The following is a 16,547-nucleotide window of genomic DNA, read 5'->3' as shown; positions in this document are numbered from 1 at the left end:
CACTTCCTCAGGATGAATCAAACAAATAGATTTTGAAGGGACAGTCGATATAGGTCAGTGAGCACAGGGATAATTGGTGAACAGGAATTGTTTTGAATTAGGATACAGGTAACAGAGTATCTGGAAATATATTTGTGAGCTTGACCTAAGAATAGCTATAAGACTTTGTACATAGAGTAAAAGCAATTGACATAGTCTCACATATAGGGAAGTGGGTGACTGAGCAAGGTCAAAGTTCTATTATTATGTAAGAAAAAAAAGTATCGAGGAATATTGAAAAGAACTGAGACAAAAAAAAAGTTGGTGGAGAAATCTATGATTTATGAAGAGATTCAAAGGGAATGTGTTAAGAGACTTCAGGCAGTTGTGCTGGGGAATGAGCCATTGAGAAATGGCTTAATTTACACTGTGTTAGACCGAAGAATAAAAGAAAACAAATCAATCTCCCAACTGGGCATCACTCTAATCTTCGACTTTGCCTGTTCACAGCCAATAGAAACCTCTGTCAGCAAACTGGAGTTTTTTTTTGTCAACTTATTCAATAAAGTAAATTGGTTCCAAAATTCTAGGCCAACTCAAAGCCAGAGGGTGAGCTGAATGGCTACCTGCAGCTGAAGCTAATGTAGATGTAGAGAAATTATGTCCACTCTCAGTGGGAGAGAGGGCAGGGAGGGTGATATAGTGTGGAGGAGGGCTCCAAAATTAGAGAAGCATAACTAATAAGATTATAAAATCATACAATCATACGAACATACAAAATTGAGCAGAAGTAGGCCATTCAACCCCTCAAGCCTGCTCTACCATTCAATAAGATCACGGCCCATCTGTCTGTGTTGCGTTCCACATATCCTATCTACCCCTGATAATTTTTGATTCCCTTGCCCAACAAGAATCTCTCTACCTTTGCCTTAAAAATATTCAGTGTTTGTTCTTCCAGTGCCTTCTGAGGTAGAGTGTTCAACGTCGCATGACCCTCTGAGAGAAAAATATTTCTCCTCATCTCGGTTCTATAAAGGCAACTCCTAACTTTAAAACATCCTGGACTCAACTACATCCTTTCCACATCCACATCCACCTTGCCATAGAGTGGCACTGTGTCAGCTCTCAGCCAGAGCATCTCATTCCTCTGCCCTTTTCTCCATAGACCTTCAAATGTTTTAGTTCCTTTAGATAATTATCCAATTTGCTTTTGAAAGCCACAGTTGAATCTGCCTTCACCACACCCGCAGTCAGCACATTCCAGACCCGAACTACTTGTTGCTTAACACAAACTTTTTTCTCAGGTTGTCTTTGGTTCTTTTGCCAATCATCTTAAGTCGGCACCCTCTTATTCTCATTCCACCAGTGAAAACGGGTCACTTTATCAACTCTACCAGTCCATCGCGATTTTGAATCCTACCATCAAAGCTCCTCCCAACCTTCCCTTCTCTAAGGGGGGTAGTCTCAACCTCTACAATCTATCCATGTAACTGAAGTCTCTCACTTCCTGAACCATTTTCGTCAATCTTTTCTGCACACCCTCCAATGCCTTCACATCTTTCCTAAAGTGTGGTGAACTGTATTGGGCATGATGCACCAGATGAAGCTGAATCAGTATTTTATAAAGGTTTCCCATAACTAATTTGTCCTTTGCCTCTATTTCAAAAGCCCAGGATCCCCTCCCCATTCCTTATTAATTGCTTTCTGAACCTGTCCTGCCATCTTCAATGATTTGTGCTCCCATTTCCAAAGATCCCTCTGCTCCTGCACTCCTTTTTAGAATTGTACCCCATACTTTACATAACCTGTCCTCATTCTTCCTACCAAAACGTATCACATCACCTTTCTCTGAAACCTGAGTTAGAACCTGGGAGGAGTTAAAAGCAGATGTGTATACCGTTCTGGGTGGCAGGGTGGCACAGTGGTTAGCACTGCTGCCTCACTGTGCCAAGGACCCAGGTTCAATTCTGGCCCTGGGTGACTGTCAATGTGAAGTTTGCACATTCTCCTCATGTCTGCATGGGTTTCCTCCAGGTGCTCCAGTTTCCTCCCATAGACTAAAGATGTGCAGGTTAGGTTGACTGGCCATGCTAAATTGCAGCTTAGTGCTCCAAGATACGTAGGTTAGGGGGCTTATCAGGGTAAATACCTGGGGTTACAGGGATAGGGTCTGGGTGGGATTGCTGTTGGTGCAGGCTTGATGGTCAAATGGCCTCCTTCTGCACTGTAGGGATTCTATGATTCTCTACCTTAAATTTCATCTCCTACAGGTTTGTCTGTTCCACCCAGCCTACTTATTTCCTCTAGAAATCTACCGATATTCTCCTCACAATTTATAATACATAAAGGATTTGTTCCATTTGCAACTTTTGGCATTGTGTCCTGTACACCTTTTAAGGGGCCAATTCCTGAGGGCCATGTGATCGGGTCGGATCCTCTGGACAGGCAGTGCAGAAAGAAGAGACAATCGGGTGCAAGGTGGCACGCCCTGGATCAGGGAGGAACCTGAGTTGGAGCCTGGAAAGGTGTAGAGTAGACGTGTATATAGTTCTGTCTGATCCTTGTTTGCATTAATATTGTTGGTAATAAACTCCTTGTAACATGAAGCCATGAGTCACCTTCGAAGATATTGCAGCACCCAAATCTAGGTTATTAATGTGGATCAAACAAAACAGCGATCCTTACACTGGTCCCTGCAGAACCCTGAAGTCCTCTAGTTCTGTGAAGCACCTTGGGGTATTTTATTACTTTAAAGGCACTACATAAATATAATTTGTTGTTATAAAAGAGTGGTATGCCTTTGGTTGCCATTCTCCAGCTGACCACGTGTGTCGCTCTAGAACAAGCTGCGGATTTGTCCATTGATTTAACATTACAAGGCAAACAGCAGAGTGAGGATAGAGAATAAGCATTGACACAACATTGCTTAAAAAGTACGATGGACAATTTGGATCCATTTGGATGGATTCTTTAATTCTCTTCTAATTCCCACTCTCCTGTTTCCTCTCATCAGAGTGGTATCCATTTTCTGACATACCTAATTCACGCCACAAATTGAAATGCTGGAGGCAGAGCAGGACAAGAGGCAGGAGGTTGAGACTCAAGAGATGATGTCCTGAGTCATGAGGGGAAACTGGAAGCTGAGGTCTGGAAGAAGATGTCTGAGAGGTGATCTTACAGAGGTATGGGAGGGAATGGTTCAGTTAAATCTGAACTATCGCTTGGAATTAAATGGTGGCGTTAGGACTCAAAGGTACAGCTTCAAACTAGCAAAAGATAAGTTTAGTACTGATATCAGGAAGTTGCCTTTCAACAGATCAAGGCGTAGGCCCTGGCTCATTGGAGAGCATTCTCGAGTGTGGATACAAAGTCCCATTCCGGTGTTTACACTGGCAATTCATTGCAATACCGAAGGAAATCTGAACTGTTGGAGGTGCTGCTTTTTGAATGAGATATTAAATCAAAGCCCCATCTGCTGTCTCAGGTAGAGAGGTATATGATCCCATGGCACTATTCAAAGCAGAGCAGGACAGGTCTTCCTGGTGTACTGGCCTATATTTATCCCTCAACCAATGAGACTAAGATCATTGACTTTTTTGCCGCGATCTCAGTGGTATTTGTGGGATCTTGCTGTGCAGTTGGTTGCTGTTCCTCACAATACAACAACTTCAACCAGAACTTCATTGGCTGTAAAGTGGTTTGGGATATGCTGAGATTGTGAAAGGTAACATAAAAATGCAAGTCTTTCTTTCAATCATTGTTGTCAGGGGGATACTGGGCGGAATTCTCCAATCTCGTTCGCCTTAACCCCACTTCCAGTGAGAATGGAGAATATGGCACTTAACCAAAACTCTATTCACTGCAGCGGCACCGGAGAATCCCAGCCGCAGACAAGGTCAGAGATTTGCAGCAATTGTGTTTGTTATTACCACAATTCTTAAGCAATGCAGTGGCATTGCGAGTTCCTTAAGATAATTGTGCAGGTGGTTTATGTAAACTTTTCAAACTCAGCCTATTCATCAATCTGTGCACATCATATTGAAACACGTCTGGACTAATGAACCTCTGATTTCTGAGTATGATCAAAGTCCATTTTTTAGAGACTGACTTGCCTCTCCCTGGCAACAGTCTGAGATAAGCTAGTTTGTTTGCAATCATAGTATTAAATTTGACCCAGAGGTGAGCTTTCAAACTCATATTTGTCTCATCACAAGGCTATCTGATTCCACCATTGTAACATTGCCCATCAACTTCACCCTACCTCAGCTCATCTGCTACCAGGACCTTCAGTACCTCCAGACTTAACTATTTCAACACACCCTTGTCTGCTCTCCCACACTCTATCCTTCCCAAGCTTAAGGCCATCATTCCTGCACTCGCTCCTCCACACTGAGCTCCTGGTCAAGCAACTTTGAATAGAAATCCATCAATTGTCTGCTTCCAGTTGGAGTGGCACACTGGCACAGGGGTTAACACTGCTAGTACTAGGGACCCGGGTTTGATTCTGGCCCTGGATGACCGTCTGTGTGGAGTTTGCACATTCTGTATGGGTTTCCTCTGGGTATTCCAGTTTCCTCCCACAATCCAAAGATGTGCAGGTTAGGTGGAGGATTGGCCATACTTGATGTCCCAAAGTGTCTTGGTTAGATGAATTAGCCATGGTAAATGCGCTGGGGTTATGGAGATTGGGCTGGGGAGAGGGACTGGATAAGGCACTCTGTTAGAGAGTTGGTACAGACTTCCAAGGCTGGACTTGAACCTGGGTCCCTGATGCTCTGAGGGAGCCATGCTAACCCCTGTACCACTATGCTGCAAGGGAAGGAAATCTGTCATCCTTACCTAGTCTGGCCTACTTGTTACTCTGACCCAGAGCAACGTGGTTGACTCTAAAATAACCAGAACAAGCCATTCAGTTTGAGGGCAATTAGGGATGGGCAACAAATGCTGGTCTTGCCAGTGATGCCCAGATTCTAAGAAAGATGAAAGGAAAATAAATGAATTGGTTGCTGCATTTCCAATATTCCAATATGATTACACTTCAAAAAGCTCATCTTTGGCTGTAAAACATCTCTGGAACACCCTTAAGTCCTGAAAGGTGCCTTTAACAAATGGAAGTTCCTTTATTGCTTTATTTGCTTCAGAAGATTAGGGTGCACGGAGTTGGGGGTAAGGTGTTAGCGTGGATAGAGGATTGGTTGTCTAATAGGAGGCAAAGAGTTGGTATCAATGGGTGCTATTCTGATTGGTGGTTGGTGACTAGTGGAGTGCCACAGGGATCGGTGCTGGGGTCTCAGCTATTTACCATTTACATAGATGATCTGGAGGAGGGGGCTGAGTGTAGGGTGGCAAAATTTGCTGATGACACGAAGATGAGTGGAAAAGCAAATTGCGCGGAGGGTGTGAAAAGTCTGCAGAGGGATCTGGATAGGCTGAGCGAGTGGGCGAGGACCTGACAGATGGAGTATAATGTTAGTAAGTGTGAGGTTATCCACTTTGGCAGGAATAATAGTAGGAGGGATTACTATTTAAAGGGCGAAAAGCTGTAGCATGCTACAGTGCAGAGGGACCTGGGGGTCCTTGTGCATGAGTCGCAAAAACCCAGTCTGCAGGTGCAGCAGGTGATCAAGAAGGCAAGTGGTATGCTGGCCTTTATAGCGAGGGGGATAGAATATAAAAGCAGGGTGGTCTTGCTGCAACTGTACAGGGTACTGGTGAGGCCGCAGCTGGACTACTGTGTGCAGTTTTGGTCGCTGCACTTGCGCAAGGATATTTTGGCCTTGGAGGGAGTGGAGAGGAGGTTCACTAGGCTGATACCGGAGATGAGTGGGTTGGACTATGAAGAGAGACTAAATAGACTGGGTCTGTACTCGTTGGAGTTTAGAAGGATGAGGGGGGATCTTATAGAGACGTATAAGATAATGAAGGGGATGGATAGGGTAGAGGTGGAGAGATTCTTCCCGCTTAGAAAGGATAGGACTAGAGGACACACCCTCAAGATAAGGGGGGGAGCAGTTTAGATCAGAGTTGAGGAGGAACTTCTTCACTCAAAGGGTGGTGAATCTCTGGAATTCTCTGCCCGTTGAAGTGGTGGAGGCTACCTCGCTAAATATATTTAAGTCATGGGTAGATAGGTTTTTGACAGACAAGGGAATTAAGGGTTATGGGGAGAAAGCGGGAAAATGGAACTGATCCACTTCAGATCAGCCATGATCTTATTGAATGGCGGGGCAGGCTCGAAGGGCTAAATGGTCTACTCCTGCTCCTATTTTTTATGTTCTTATGTTCTTACTTATCATTCAAACAAGATAAAGGCCCACACCATCCGTATAGACGTACACAAGGAATGGACCTCTGTCTTGAGCACAAATAAAGAAATAAGTTACTGAATCTTTGGCAGAGATCGAGAAATAAATTCAACACAAAGGCTTCATTAAAACGACAAAATAAAATCTAAGGATCAGCTTGCCATTGTAGTAATCACAATATCCACAGCATCCTTCAGAATAATGAATGATCTTGTTCTCATACAGGGAATGTAAAGTACTTAACTTTGCATAATTATCAACCTTTCATATTTCATAATCAGCCCATAAGGCATGGACAGTGCAGGGCAAGTTTGGAAGCAGCGAAGAGTAGATTCTTGTTCATTTGGTTATTCTGGGTAATATTGGCCTTGGGCTGTTACACTTAGAATCAACTATTTTGCAGTTTGGAAAGGGTTAGCCATAAAATTCTAATCCGCTGATTAAAATGATAGCAAGCAGAAAAGGTGATTGCTTTTAATTTCAACGCAAGAACACTCAGCCTGCTGCCTCAGTGTGTTTTGACAAAACACCCACGCTTCTTGCCTTTGCCCGATATCTGAGTGGTGAATCATGCTGTCTCCAGGACTCGCTAATCAGCTGCCCAGGCGACTCCTGCTACTACCTGCCTTTTAACAAGAGCAATTGAATTGAGACTCTATAGCAACACACATGTCATTGAGTGTCCAGAAATAGCCTGGACCCCAGCAGGCTTGTGGCGAAGGTTTCTGCAGCTAATCACAGCAAGGATCCTGCAAACTGTTGATTGTCAGGGGCATACGTTTCTATTTACTGCTGATGTGTGCTGCACACGGCTCACATTGATTCTTCTCTCATCTAATATTCTTTTAATCTTTAAGAATTTTTTTTCCCTTAGACGACAGCTGTTGGTGATGGCTCAGTTAATGCCATTCGCACTTCCTCTCGACACATCCTTGTTTTCTTGCACTGGTGCCAGTACCACTCCCTTTGGCCTTGCACCATCATCGCTTCCGTCATTCGATCACCCTTGCCTTCCACCCTATCACAGACCTTTATGGCCTTGTCTCCTCTCCCTGCCTCTTGGGTAGATTCTGCTGAATCTTGCACATTGTGTCATTCTGAGAAAGCTGAGACACCAAGCTGGATTTTAAATGCTGCTGTGGTTAACTGGGACCTGGTACAGGCTGGCTTCCTGGAGATTGTCTCAGGATCCTGATGCCTCTGGCACAGTTTGAAATCTTTCACAGAACTGGTGGCGGGGGAAGGGAAGGGAAGGGGAAACTTGTTTACTTCAAATTAATAGTTTGTTCAGCTTCTTCTGGAGCTCGTTAATGTCTTAGTTTAGTTTTAGTTTACTCATTAGTGTCACAAGTAGGCTTACATTAACACTGCAATGAAGTTGCTGTGAAAATCTCCTAGTCGCCACACTCTGGCACCTGTTTGGGTACACTGAGGGAGAATTTAGCATGGCCAACGCACCTAACCAGCATGTCTTTCGGACTGTGGGAGGAAACCCATGCAGAAACAGGGAGAACATACAGACTCCACACGGATAGTCACCAATGCTGAGAATCGGACCTGGGTCTCTGGCGCTGTGAGGCAACAGTGCTAACAACTGTGTTGGGTCGGGGAGGGTGGGATTTCCGAAAGCCAAATCAGAGAGCCCAATTTGATAAACATTAGTGCCCAGCTGTTGGGTTTACTATGGGGACAGAAATTTATATCAATTTGTGGAGTCTGCTGGGCCAGCTTGTCCCAGGTCCCATGCTATACCTTTACTTTGCATGCATGGTCACTTTCCTTTATGTTTCAGCTCTATTTAGCAAGGCAGTGACAGACTCCAGCATGACTGCCAACTGTCTGTTTTTGCTGTTGTAGCCAGGCAGACTGGCAGCCCTTACTTTCTGAAGACACTTGGTGCCACTAATTGGGAGCCAAACTCACCACTTACCCAATTAGAGGCATACTCACTCAATATAGGGAGTAGGATCGGGACCCAGAACCTGACTGGGTGTCGTGTTCCCAAACTCACTTTGAAAATCTCACCTGTTAGGTGGAATTTTAAAGCCTCGCTCATCCTGAAACTGTAAAATCCCGCCTGAGGTCAATGAATATTTCCATTATTTGCCTGTTGCCCGCTCTGATTCCCTGGCAGGCGGAGCGGTAAAATTCCGGCCATTAACTCTGTTTCTCTCTCAACAGCTGCTGCCAGGTTTGCTGAGTATTCCCAGCATTTTCTGTTTATATTTGTTCTCTCATTTGGTTTTATGGAGAAGGCGGGTTCATTTTTCTTGCTGCAACTGTTCCATTGGCAAAGATTGAGGACTATATTCCATGCTCCTTGCCCGATGATAGAAGCCTCTTGATTGCATCACAGGCTAAAACTATAAAAATCTGCCTCACACATTTTGTGCAGATCCTCATTGGGCAGCACAAGCTCACGGTTTTAATTAGAGCCTCATTGAAGATTCCACTTCAGTCAGGTAGTTAACTAACTCTTTCCACAGTTGCCTGCATCATCTTTGCTGCAAAGATCTTTTTCCTGTTAGTTTTTTTTCAAATGTGTTTGGTCTCTCAATAGGATTACTGAAGCTGGAATCTTAAAGCACAGGAGGCCATTTAACCTTTAGCACCTCAAAGGACCAATCCAATTAGTCCTTGCTCTTTCCTCATAGCCTGGAAAATATTTTCCTGTTCAAATGCATTGGAAATTGTGACTGAACCTGCTTCTCTCGGCTTTTCAGGCAGTGCATTCCGTATGGTAGCAACTTGCCAAGTTAAGTAATTCTGCTCGTCTCACTATGGTTCTTTTGGCAATTATTTTAAAACAGTATCATCTGCTGACCGACCCTCTTGTCACTAGAAATCCTTTTTCCTTAGTTATTCTCTGGAAACCGGCCATGACATTGAAGTTCCTATTAAATCTCCCCTTATCTTCCTCTGACTTAATGAGAACACATACAATTTCTTCAGCATTTTGTCCATGTGAAGCTGTTGCTTTACTTATATTTCCTTTGATCCTGTCTACTGTGTCTGCTGCTCAAAATGCAGCCTCTGCTATGTTGGGGAAACCAATCGCAGACGTGGCGACCAGCTTGTGAAACATTTAATCTGCATGCATGACCTCGACCTTCTGCTCGCTTACCTTTTATATTCACCACCCTGCTCCCACACTCACATTTCTGTCCTGGGTCTGTTGCAATCTTCCAGTGAAGCCCAACACAAACTGGAGGAGCAGCAACTTTTCTTCCCATTACAGCCCTCTGGACTCAACATTGAGTTCAACAACTTCAGACCAAGAACTCTGTCCTCCATTTTGATTTATTTTGCCACATGCGAATGTGTATCTTGTTTTGGTGTTTTGCTTTTGCACATTGTGATTCAGTATTCTGCCTTTAACACTTACTCTGATCCAATGCTTTGTTTCTTGACTACAATCAATGCCTTTTTTCCATCATAATTTTGTCATTTAATTTTCCCTGCCCTCTAACCTATCCCTGATCTTCCCTTTGACTGTCTTACCATCATAAAACCCATCAGATTTCTGCCTCTCTTCAATTTTGAAGAAGAGTCAGAGAGGAAACTAGAAGAGAAAATGCTGGAAAATTTCAGCAGCATCTGTATGGAGAGAAAAGAGCTGGTGTTTCGAGTTCAGATGACCCTTTGTCAAAGCTCAAAAAATGTGGCTGTGGAAGCAAGTCTTGGTAAATACCTTGCCAACAAGTTTTAGATTCCAGCATCCGCAGTAATTTGCTTTCAACAACAGTCATGAAAGACTTGAGGCACTCAGAGGGATTTTGCAGTCTTGTTCGACCTGAGATTGAAAAATCTCGCCTGAGATCAACGGATATTTCCATTGCCCATCCCTCGTCTGCTCTGATTCTGTGGTGGGCAGGGCAGTAGAACTCTGGCAATTGGATGGGATTCTCCCATCCCACTGCAATGAACAGAGATTTGGCTGAGTGGTATTGAGGCATAAACAGTTGCAGAATCCTGGCTGTTATTTCTGTTTTGCTCTCCACCGATACTGCCAGTACTTTCTGTTTTTATTTCAGATTTCCATCATGCACGGTATTTTATCTTTATATTACGGCGGTTTCTCTAGTCTTTCCACTCTCCAAGTGCATCATATCTGGCATCCTTCTGGTAAATCTCTTCAGTACATTTTCCGAAGTGTTTACATCATTCCTAACATGACACAACATTCCACCTGAGGGCTAATCAGTGATTTATAAAGGTGTAGCATAATTTCCTTGCTCTTGTGCTTGTCATGATGAAGGGATGCTGGGACTGAGTGAAATCTACCTACAGATTCACCAGTGAACGGCAGATATATTGAACTGTGTAAAGACGAGTTTAAGAAAAAAATGCAAGAAAAGACGCTGATCAATAAATGGCTGCCATGTGTCGCCTGAAGGTTGATACTGTAAAGTTGACTGCTTTACTGGCAAGTTTATTTGAATTGAACTGCAGACTTGGAATATCACACCCAGGGGATGTCAAGGTCCACTTCAAACAGACACACTCTTGAAAGGAAGCCGTTAAAGATGCTAAGTTTTGGACTTCGATCAAATACTTGTCAAGCACTCAACCTCCACCCCCTCATCTTCCACCCCCCCCCCCCCCCCCCCCCCCAACCACCACCCTGTGGAAGACGACATAACCCCTATCTCCTAAGAACAAAGAAAAGTACACACAGGAACAGGCCCCTTCAGCCCTCCAAGCCTGTGCTGAGCATGATATGGTGTGAAGATGCTGGCATTGGACAGTAAGAAATCTCACAAACACCAGGTTAAAGTCCAACAGGTTTATTTGGTAGCAAAAGCTACTAGCTTTTGGAGCGGTGCTCCTTTGTCAAGTAAGTGGGAGTTCTGTTCACAAACAGACCATATAAAGACACAAACTCAATTTACAAAATAATGGTTGGAATGCAAGTCTTTACAGGTAATCAAGTCTTAAAGGTACAGTCAATGTGAGTGGAAAGAGGGTTAAGCACAGGTTAAAGAGATGCGCATCGTCTCCAGCCCAGGCTTGCAAAACCCATATTCTTAACTTGCGGTCAGGATACAGTTGTAGTGTTGTGAGACTTCTTACTGTTTTACACATCCAGGCCAAACTTTTATCTCTCCTGAGATGACGCGGGGGGGCGGGGGGAAATTTCCCCGACCTGGCAATGATTTTATGCCAAGTCGGGTAGAGCCTTAGACAGGAAACCCATCCTTGCCCCAACTGAGGGAATCAAGGATTATGGGCAAAGGGCTGAAAAGTGGACATGAGGAATGTTGAATCAGCCCAGATCCTATTGAATGGTCCTGATGTGGAGATGCCGGTGTTGGACTAGGATGGACAAGATGAGAGGTCACTCGAAACCAGGTTATAATCCAACAGGTTTATTTAAAATCACTGAAGCTTTCTGAGCGTTGCTCCTTCGTAAGGTGAAGTGGCAGAATTGAATGGTGGAACAGGCTTGAGAGGCTCGAGGGGCTGAATGGGTTACTCCAGCAGTCTCCAAACTCTGATCCGGATGCGACCTGCTGCGGGCTGGATGTGGCTCGCAGGCCATAGTTTGGAGATCCCTGGGCTACTCCTGTTCCTACTTCTTACAGTCTTAAAATTGTATTTTGAAAGAGGAGAGAAAGGTAGAGAAATGGAGAGATTTAGGGAAGGAATTGGGTAAGCAACTTGATGGAAAACCTATGCAGGGCTAAGAGGAAAAGTTGGGAGAGTGGAACAGATAAATGACTTTTGCAGAGAGCAGCACGGGATCAATACACTGAATGGCCTCCTGCATTGAAACCTGTGGGTTTTTTTTGCTAAAATATTCTTTATTGGTAAAATATCTGAAAGAACATGACAAACATTTCAAAGTGGCCATTGCACAAAGTGCAATAATATTCACATTCTCTACATTCATCAGGCTGAACTGCTTCAAAAGAGTCAAAGAAACATTATAGACATCAAATTGGTTATTATAAATAGTGCAAAGGGATTGAAGTTGTTTACATAGATTAAGTTGCACTCTGAGGTGTGTCAATGCTATTGCTTCTCGGCCTTTTGGCTAAGATCAAGTGTACTATTACATGCTGTGCTTGGTTGAAGTCATTAGGTTACATTTTAGCATCATTTGAAGCAATTTTTAAAAGTGGCATCTTGGCCTTTTGGCTAAGATGCAAATGAGATCAAGCCTTGGAGGAGGAGCTATGCCTACTCTATTCAGCTTGGATCATGTAGATCAAGCCCAAGACAGGAGGTGAGAGCCCTGTCTTATCAGCTTGGTAAGAAGTCTCACAATACCGGATTTAAGTCCAACCAGTTTATTTGATAGTAATCCCACAAGCTTTCGGAAACGGTGTTCCTTCATCAGGTGTGTGGAAGGTTCTGATCAGAGAAAGGCATATAAAGACACACACAGTTTACAGAATACTGATTAGAATGCAAGTCTTTGCAGCTAAGCTGTTATTCAAGTCTTAAAGATGCAGACAATGTGAGTGGAGATAGCATTAGCATAGGTTAAAGAGATGTGTATTGTCTCCAGACAGGACAGTAAGTGAGATTTTGCAAGCCCAGGCAAGTCATGGGGGTTACAGATAGTGCGACATGAACCCCAGATCCTGGTTGAGGCCATCCTCATGTGTGTGGAACTTGGCTATTAGTCTCTGCTCTGCGACTCTGCGCTGCCGTGTGTCGTGAAGGCCACCTTCTCCAAGGCGTTCATGACACCGTTTCCGAAAGCTTGTGGGATTATTATCAAATAAACTGGTTGGACTTAAACCTGGTGCTGTGAGACTTCTTACTGTGCTTACCCCAGTCCAATGCCAGCATCTCTACATCTTGTCAGCTTGGATCAGGAGTGTCTCAGCTTGTTGAGACTCTGAATTGATTTGATTGGATTGAATTGGATTTTTAAAAAATGCTGTGGGTCTGATTAGCTAAGGGTCTAAGCAGCTGACTTTGTAAGCAAGTATCAATGATAACCCATTACCATTGGACTGGCAGCTGAAGATATGGCCAAAAAATTCAACTGTTGTCATAACTTCACTAACCTGTTGCAGGTTCCTCGCTGATTTGCATTATTCAACACTGCAGCCAAGCTGCTTTTTAAATGTAAATTTTGTTTGCTTTCATCCTTTGTATGAAACTTTATTGCTTATTGGGAGCTAATGTACTGCAAATCTGCCATTGCCTGATTTTCTTCTAATTAACATTTCCATTGTACTTTAGCTCAGTTTCTTGACTACCTGTCTCTGGAGGTCAAATAACCAATAAACCAGAGGTCAGGATTGACACTTGAAGTGGCGAGGGTGGGAGGTGTGGACCAGTGATGGTGCGGAGAGGGAGTCTGGTTGTGAGGGGGAGGACGTTGTTGGGGAAGGGGGAGAGGGAGAGGGAGGGGGAGATGCTGGCATGAGCTGGTGTTGCAAATTCAAAATAAACCTGTGGAAATAATGACCCTGATCATTCCAGGAATTTAGGGAGGTGAGGGGAGGGAGACATGCGGCACAGTGGTTAGCACTGCTGCCTCACAGCGCCAGGGACCCAAGTTCGATTCCCGATTTGGTTCACTGTCAGTGCAAATTTGCACGTTCTCCCCGCGTCTGCGTGAGTTTCCTCCGGGTGCTCTGGTTTCCTCCCACAGTCCGAAAGACGTACAGGTTAGGTGCAGTGGCCAAATTCTCCCTCAGTGTACCCAAACAGGCACAGGAGTGTGCCGACTAGGGGGATTTTCACAGTAACTTCATTGCAGTGTTAATGTAAGCCTATTTGTGACACTAATAAATAAACTTAAACTTTAAGTGCAAGAGGGGGAAGTCCAGCCTGAGCCTCCCCAGTCCCTGATCCCTTGAGGGATCCTCCCTCTGCAGCCTGGCAGTGCCAGAGGGCCATATGGACACAATACTTACCTCCTTGTCCTCCCCTCCCCCCATCTAGGAGTCCAAGGCATCTGGTCCATGATGATTAGGACCTGCATTAATTGGCACATGCTGGACTTCCTGCTGGGAGCAAACTGGGAGGCCGGAACCTGATAATTATTAATTGAATATTAATGAGTATTCATCAAGTTCTCACCTGCTCTGGCAAGAGTGTATATGGGGCCTGTGAAATGGGCGTGAGACTTCAAAACCTTTGAGTAGCCTGATTACATTAACATCCATCCCCCTGAACAGCTGGAAGCCTTCAAAAATCACAGCAGCACAGCATCCTTACGGAAGGGTTTACCCTTGGTTGATTTCAGAATCCAAGGTGTGACCAGACTGGTCTTGCTTTTTCTCAGAGCTTTAGGTGTGACCAAATACCCTGAGTGACAGGAGGTGATAGTTTCACCAGGAAGATTCCCTTGCTTTTTCTGAAAAGACTCAGGTGTGGCCAGACCCTGTTGAAGTACTCTGAGTGACAGGAGATGTCCATTAAGCTAGGGGGGCTTCCTCTTAGCAGTCTGAACAAAATGCAGACGGTGCCTGACCACTTTGACTGCTTTGACTGACAGCTCCAGAACAAATCAAACAATTCATTGTTGTTACAATCAGTTTGTGTTCTGGTAAGCATCAAGTACTCCCTCCCTTCATTACATATGTTCAGTTTGGCCCATTTTTAAAAATACAGTAGTTTCTTTTCAAGTCTCTTGTTCAGAGGCCTAAGTGCTTTGAAATGCTTTGTTTACATTTAATTTCACACCCCAGTACCTTTAACTGGTCTCCTGATTGATAGGTCCAAGCTATTTCAGGACAGGTCCAGATAGTAACATTTTTTTTGTTTCCCTTCATGGTTGATTAAATCTGAAGTGTTTCATTTTTTCTAATCCCAGTTTTTTTAAAAACAGGCTTGTTCTTTGTTATGAAGACACTGACTTTTTTTTCATAGTGGGTCTACTTCAACTGCCCATGCAAGAATAGCATGCCTGCACTGGAGGTAGCTTTCAGCCATTACAGATGCTGGTATCACTCCCCCCTGCCACCCAGGGAATGACCACTGCCATCCAGGTACTGACAGTGTCACAGTGATGCCTGGTGAGAATCCCGTTTTGATCCTATAGTGATTCTGTGTGCCATCCATCAGTCACCGAGACACTGTTGCTACCAGGGTGTCAGTGCAGGATAGCAGGGGCAGTGTCAGCATGGATCTTCCACAGAGTGGGGACTGAGGGGGGCAGGGCTTTGGTGATCCTATATTAGACTGCCTCTATGTGTGGAGGGGGCGGTGTGTCTGATTGAGGCCTCAATCTGGGGGGAGGGCAAGGGTTTCGATCACCTTCATGCTTGCATGTTGTGTGTGCATGTGGGGGAAGGTGACCCATACATTTAGTGGTGGAGGGAGGTTATCCCTCAGTGGTGAAGTGCTCTCTTGGTATGCAGGGTGTTTTACCATTTATGGTTTGGAGGGGGTGGCTGTCACTTAACTCTGTGATCGGGGTGCCATTTAAAGATGGTGCTCTGATCTGTGTGAAGCGGGGCTGGCCAGTGTGTTCCCCATTGGGGATTTCTTTCCCAACAAAAGGTGGCTGAATCCTACCTGGCAAATGCTGCCGACAGGAAACACTCCGGTTTTCCTGCTGGTGGCAGCACTTTATATTCCAGATAACTGTGGCCATGGTGATCTCAGGCCTCTGGATCTCAAAGCTCTTCACCACTGAGGATTTTCTTCATGTGAAGTGATGGATGATAAATGCCAGCCTAGCCAACGATGCCCACATCCTATGAATGAATTTTAAAAAAATTGTGATTAGTCAACAACTCCATTGATTTACATTGTGACAACCAAGATGGTGGAAGGTGAAGTAAACGGATGTTGTCTTCAGTTGCCTGTGCCTAAATTCTCTCATTACCCTTTGGCTAAGAACATAAGAACATAAGAAATAGGAGCAGGAGTAGGCCATCTAGCCCTTCGTGCCTGCCCCGCCATTCAGTAAGATCATGGCTGATCTGAAGTGGATCACTTCTACTTTCCCACCTTCTCCCCATAACCCTTAATTCCCTTGTCTATCAGAAACCTAACTACCCGTGACTTAAATATATTCAGCGAGGTAGCCTCCACCACTTCAAAGGACACAGAATTCCAGAGACTCAACACCCTTTGAGTGAAGAAGTTCCTCCTCAACTCCAATCTAAACTGCGCCCCCCCCCCCCACCTTATTTTAGTTCTGCTATCCTTTCTAAGCGGGAAGAATCTCTCTACCTTTACCCTATTGAGCCCCTTCATTATCTTATACATCTCTGTAAGATCACCCTCAGCCTTCTAAACTCTAGCGAGTACAGACCCAGTCTATCCAATCTCTCTTCATAGGCTAAC

The 16,547-nt window shown here is 44.4% G+C and overlaps 1 non-coding gene across 1 annotated transcript; it reads left to right on the top strand.

Annotated features, from left to right (window-relative positions):
* Positions 1-12,301: 12,301 nt before the first annotated feature.
* On the top strand, positions 12,302-12,499 carry LOC145344658 (U2 spliceosomal RNA). Its single transcript, XR_013886949.1, has one exon. It is a non-coding gene; the product is annotated as a U2 spliceosomal RNA (small nuclear RNA).
* Positions 12,500-16,547: the final 4,048 nt, after the last annotated feature.

Source organism: Carcharhinus amblyrhynchos, chromosome 6 (genome assembly GCF_965287045.1).
Source record: "Carcharhinus amblyrhynchos chromosome 6, sCarAmb.v2.hapA, whole genome shotgun sequence".
NCBI lineage: Eukaryota > Metazoa > Chordata > Chondrichthyes > Carcharhiniformes > Carcharhinidae > Carcharhinus > Carcharhinus amblyrhynchos.
Note: the sequence above shows the minus strand (reverse complement) of the source record. Positions and strands in the feature narration are given on the sequence as shown.